The sequence below is a fragment of the Lissotriton vulgaris genome, chromosome 9, assembly GCF_964263255.1.
Source record: "Lissotriton vulgaris chromosome 9, aLisVul1.2, whole genome shotgun sequence".
Classification (NCBI taxonomy): Eukaryota; Metazoa; Chordata; class Amphibia; order Caudata; family Salamandridae; genus Lissotriton; species Lissotriton vulgaris.
The window spans coordinates 461,145,445-461,151,444 of NC_141697.1; the positions used below are offsets into that span (position 1 = coordinate 461,145,445).

General features: G+C 47.6%; 1 protein-coding gene across 1 annotated transcript in view; it reads right to left on the bottom strand.

Annotated features, from left to right (window-relative positions):
* The window catches only part of GPR132 (G protein-coupled receptor 132), a 244,896-nt gene extending 239,751 nt beyond the window's left edge, over window positions 1-5,145 (bottom strand). The window contains exon 1 of the mRNA XM_086937915.1: window positions 5,050-5,145. The gene's annotated coding sequence lies outside the window, so the exon portion shown is untranslated. The remainder of the gene's footprint in view (window positions 1-5,049) is intronic.
* Window positions 5,146-6,000: the final 855 nt, after the last annotated feature.

A 6,000-nucleotide genomic window follows, 5' to 3' on the forward strand; every position in this document is an offset into this window, starting at 1 on the left:
GCCATGCGTGGTACTGGTTAGCGTGGTAAAATCATATAACCGGAAAAGCCTCTTGTGATTGTTTTTGTGGAGGAAGGTTTCCCTTCCTACACAAAAATAATCATCCCGGTAATGCAGGCACCCTAGCACCATGGTGCAAATGTGCCTGGGCTGGCGCACGGCAACCTATAGTGCGCCGGCGCAAGGGAAAGGGACAGTAATGCACCATATCTGATAGATACCCCGCATTTCCTGCCCTTTTCTTTTGCGTAGGGCAGCGCCGCAGCAAGGCCCGCGGCACTGCCCTATGTCAAAAACCCCATAAATGAAGCCCTTAGAGAGAAACACCCAAATACTTATTTCAGTCTAGGTAAAAAAGAGTAAAGCATCTGTTTTTAGTTGTTGTTGAGCCACACCCTTAATTACATAGGCCAGTTCTCTTGAAAAGACTTCTAGTTATGCTTCCTTGGCCACTACCTTATACAGACCCCCCCTTTTCATCCCAATTTACAGCACTGCTGAATATAGAGTAAAGTACAAGTTGGGCAACATTAATGGCTTTCTTTTGAAAACGTTTAATCCACTAGGTATATTTCAAATATGCCCCTGCGTAAAACTACCGTTCATTTAACAAATGTGAAATCTTTCGTCTCCGACCCAGAGCTTGTCACTCAGTTTAAAACGAAGCAGACTGTCGTTTAGAGAGCTCAAAAACTTCAGTGCGGGCCCAGAGTGAGCGGCCATACACGCTCTATCGTACTGCTGAAGATAAAATGCATTCTGTAAATGCCAGAGTTGCATTGGGTCGCAAATAGGCGCAGGCAGGCTACAAACAAATGTGCCCACATTTCCGGGTTCAGGTTGCCTTTCCGCAAAACACTGCTTTGGCGTCGTTTTATGAAAAGAAGGGGCGGGGGGGCTCTCTATCAGAGGAATGTTTTCTTAACTTTACTTAGATCAAATAAAATGCCTGGATTAGTTCACACTGGTGAACCACACATTAATTCAAGTGAGAAGACTTCAGCTCAGGCCCCCTGCCGCCGCTCAATCTGCACATGTTAAAGGGCCAGCCCAGCGTGAGAAAGGGAGTGACACCTACGCCCCGGGGGTAAAACGCAGGTAATAGAGGCCCATCTGCCTCCTGAAAGGCCACTCAGGCACCCACAGGGCCGCTGGCGGTATCCGAGGAGCACAGACACCGCCCTAATCGGCCCTCAGGCTGCCCAAAAAAACGGCCCACAGCTGGAACTCGGATTCCGGCCCCTCGGCCATTGACTGAGTGCCCGCTTTACCAATCCGACCTGTGTAAATCTACTCTATGCTGCGCGGTCGGCTCGTATGTTGTCAGACAAGCAGCTGCCAGACCTAAAACAGATAACGCATTTTATCTATTTTTTTCTGTCATACGGCGTGATTTTTCAATTACGTTCACGGTGATTTCTCACATACATAATGAGTGCGGTGTTTCCGATGGGAAACCCGCGCCTCTTTTGGTGTGTTACCGACAGGTTATGTGGGGGGTACTTTCCAGTCAAAGCTGGAAGTATGGGACCAGCCCTTACCAGTACACCCTTCACCGCTAACGTTTGATTTCAGACAGTTAGTGGGTGTGCAGGAAGTGGAACCGTCATACGCGGGAAGTAATGGATGATACCGAAAAGATGAATGAAAACGTGAAACACGTCATCCGCATGAACCACTCTGAGGCTGTATCCGGTGGCCCAGGGTTGACCCATGGACCAAGAGATGTGTGGCAATTTAGCAAGTGGCACGCATATTTTACTCACTCACTGACTCGTTTTTCTTCACAGACACATTCATTCACTCGTCTCGGTAGTCCAGGCACTCTGTCACCCAGTCAGCTCAAATACATACTACTCAAGTCACGAACCTTCTCCTAACTCGCTCACTCACATGACTAGGGTGACCAACTGGCATTGGTGCAAATTCAGGACGGGGAGTGTAAAAATTCAGGACAAAGGGTCGAAATTCAGGACACAAATTCAGGACAGGAGGTCAAAATTCAGGACAATACTTCAGGACAATTGGATATGTTTTACAGACACATCAGAGGTCGCGTAATAGTATAAAAGTAAGCCCAGCCATATCCAAACATATTCAACAATTTGCAAACCTATCCATCATTTATCCTTCCATCTATCATTTCACTCATCCATCCTTTTACTCATCCATGCATTATCCATCCATCCACACTTTCACCCTATCCATCTGTACACTCATCCATCCACTCTTCTACCCATCCATCCATTCACTTATCCATCCAGCCATTTACCCTTTCACCCATCCAGCCATCCTTTCACTTACTCATCCATCCACCCAGTCACTCATCCTTCCACCCTTCCACTCTATCAGTCATCCATCCATCCTCCCTTTCGCTCTCCATCGACCCTTTTACTTAGCAAACCTTCCTTCCATCCATCCACCCACCCATCCATCTACTGATCCACTCATGAATCCATCCATTGACCCTATCACTCATCCATCCTTTCTCTCATCCATTTATCCTTTCACTCCTTCACTCATCTATTCATCCTTTTGTCCATCTACCCTCCCTTTCACTCACCCATCCTTACATCCACCCTTTCACTCATTTGTCCATCCATTCAACCTTGCATTTATCAATTCATCAATCCATCCATCATTTCACTTATCCATCCACCCACTCACTCATCATCCACCTTTTCACTCATCTATCCTTCCACTCATCCATCCACCCTTTTACTCATCCAGCTACCCTTCCACCCATACATCCAGCCATTTACCTTTTCTCTCTTCCATCCTTTCACTCATTCATCAATCCTCTCTCATTATCGATCTATTCAATCTTTCATTCATCCATTCACCCTTTCATTCATCCATTCACCCTTTCACTAATTCATCCAGCCATCCACTCATCCCTTCACTTACTCGCCCACCTTTTCATATTAATTTTGAGCAGAGCATTTTTGACAAGAGGCCCATCAAGAACTTCACCCTTGCTGCATGAGCCATTCCAGGACTGGGACAGAAGCCACCCAGGGCAGAGACAGGATCCACCACAGGAGGGGGACAGGAGCCATCACAGGCGGGGGCGGGGGCGGGGGGGGGGCAGGTGGGGGGACAGGAGCCATCACTGGGGCGGGGCAGGAGCCATCACAGGAGGGGGAACAGGATCCACCAGGGTGGGCACAGGGGTGGGCATGCAGTATTCTAGTATAATCTTGGTCTCTTCCAGGGTGGGGTAGGGCTCCTCACACCCTCCTGGACAAGACAACGAGAAGACAGGCTCTTTCCAAAATGTTAGTTTTGCCATCCCCCGCTGTGATGTACAGTACTTACAGGAGATGCTCCAAGAGCACTGATTTAACTGATTGTCCTCCATACTTTGGTAATTAGTGTGGGTGCGATTGTGGCATTTCTTAATTGTATTACATTAAGACTGCATGTTAGAAGAACCAAGGTTTGTTTACAATTTAGTGACAGTAATTAAGATCTGTGAATAGAACCACGTGCTGCGCAGAGTAATCAGGGCCGGTTCTAGGATGTTTGGGGCCCTGGGCAGAAATGAAATGTGCGAAGCCCTCCTAAATCGCAGAGACATGGCGCATTCAGGGCTGTTTGCATCTGAATAGATGCCTCTACTCCTGAAGCTGCCGCCCCTCCCTCTCAGTCAACTTTGAAGCACCTCTTAACAGCTCATCAAGGGCTGGAGGTGTGAGGGCAGCCATCCCGCTGTGCCTCTCCAATGCTGCTGGGTATCTGAGCTTTGCATCATAGTCAAGAAGGGGGGAGGGTGGAAGCTGTGCTGGCTTAAGGGTAGTGCGACCGGTGCCCGAGGTTAAAATTACGGACAAATGGCGTCCGTTAAAGAATGCTTCACGGACAACGGACGGACGGCCGAAATTACGGACTGTCCGTGAAATTTACGGACGGTTGGTCACCCTACACATGACCCGTTCACACGCTCAAAGCACTCCCTTTCTGAGTCTCATTCACCCAACTTGTTCACTCACTCGCGCGGCGCAGTCACACACTCAACCATATCCGCAACACGTCGATCTTCACTCACTCTCTCACTCTTTTTATTCATTTTCAATACATGTACGGAAGCACGGCTTCTTCAGGGGAGGCATTTCTAGGCAGCGAGGTAGCTCCGTTTCGGTAGAACAGGAAACCACAAAATGTATTTCCCGAGACCCATAGGAAAGTATGAAAGAAGAGACCTTACTACCCTATTGTGGTTTGGTGCTGGCAGCACGTGGGTCGCCCGTTGCGGTCCATGCACGTTACGAACATGTCACATGTAGGGACATTTTTTCTGTCCGAGCTGTCACCCCCTACATCTAGAACGACTGTCCCTGATACAGTTCTGCACATACATGTTCTGAGCAAGTTCCACGTGTGGAGGGGACCTTTCTAGCAGAGATGCTCCCCGTACAGTTAGCACTATAACTTTACAAGAGATTCCCATAAATGTAGCGCTCATATTACAATATGTAACACTAAGGTAATTAACTACACCACACCACCAATTAACGAGGATGCTGGTAACAGAGCAAATTATTCACATTGTTGATTCCTCACGAAGAGGCTTCTTACATGTGATCTGCTTTTACATGTTCACTCGCCCTTCTAATCATGTACACACACGGGTTTACACCAATCTAATAGACTTTCCTTTACACAGTAGTTTCCCACCTCGGTCTAATATGTTGCTGCATACTTGCATGCCAGACCTCTGCTTGCTCTCATCAGGCTAAGAATTCAAGTGATGCAAATGATGGTTTAGGGCAGGCAGTATATTCCTTTCCCATCCCATTAGTACGCAATGAAAAGGCACACACAGTCAAGAAGACACACACAAACACAAATGTAAATCAAGCTAGTGGAATTCTACAGTCGCTTAGTTTATTTTATAACATGTTTCAGCTGAGAAATTCCGTACCGAGGAAGGAAGTAGCCATGTTCCTTCACAAAGCATGTGGACGACCACCATACGAATTAAACCCAAACAAAATACCGCTTCGTAAAAACGGTATACTACAGTACTACAACGAGAGTAAAACGTACCTTTATTTTAGAAAAAGGGCGCAATTCCGTGTTGTAAGTAAGCCGTTTTCATTCCGTGCTCTTCACAGCGGCGTCCTGTTTGCCCTTGTGCGTGCGGTGCAAGAAACAAGTACAGGAAGTTGTAGCTGTAATCAAGCAACCCAGCCTGCCAGGGGCGTAGCTATTAATAGTGCAGCAGGTGCAGTTGTACCGGGAGTTCGATCTGTGAGGAGTCCTCCTACCCCAAACAAGGCTTATTTCATACCTGCCCACTCACACGGTGCCACCGTGTGACACATGATATAGGCTCCCATTACACGGTCTCCGGGGAGGAGCTGATATCACAGGGAGGCATGGGAACGAGCCGAAAGCCACTGTCATTAGTGGTTTTCCAGCTCCTTTTCCGAGGATTTGACCTACCGAAGGCCATTAAGGGGCGTGAAAATGCCCCAGGACATGGCACAAGCCTCGGCAAGTTCTTTTTTTTTGTTTTTGTCAGGAGTAAGGGGTTTGGGGCGGATGGGGTTCAAAAGTGGCTTCTAGGTGCTTCTCGGAACGACCTTCCCGCCCTCATCAAGGACCCGCCCCCTCCTCACACGGTGAGATTATACTTCAAGTTGTCAGGTATGCATATTTTACCACAAAACTCTTGGCATTGCCGCCTACTTCACACTTGCTGCTTGCATTAAGGCCAGTGACACGCTTGGTACACCTCTGCACCCCTATGCAAATTTAGAGCGTCAAATCCTTTGAGGAACAACCCGCGATGAACATGAAACTATTTTGTTTCAGCTGCTATTTTAGGTCAGAGAGATGACTAGAAAATCTATGCCCGGGGAATGGACGAATTTATTTCCACTGCATATTTATAGGCATCCATGCATTTGTCTCACCAAGCTTTTCTATTTTGTTATGGGTGTTACATTTGAGGAGGAGGGACATTAGTAATGCTATGTCGCAACATGCGAACTC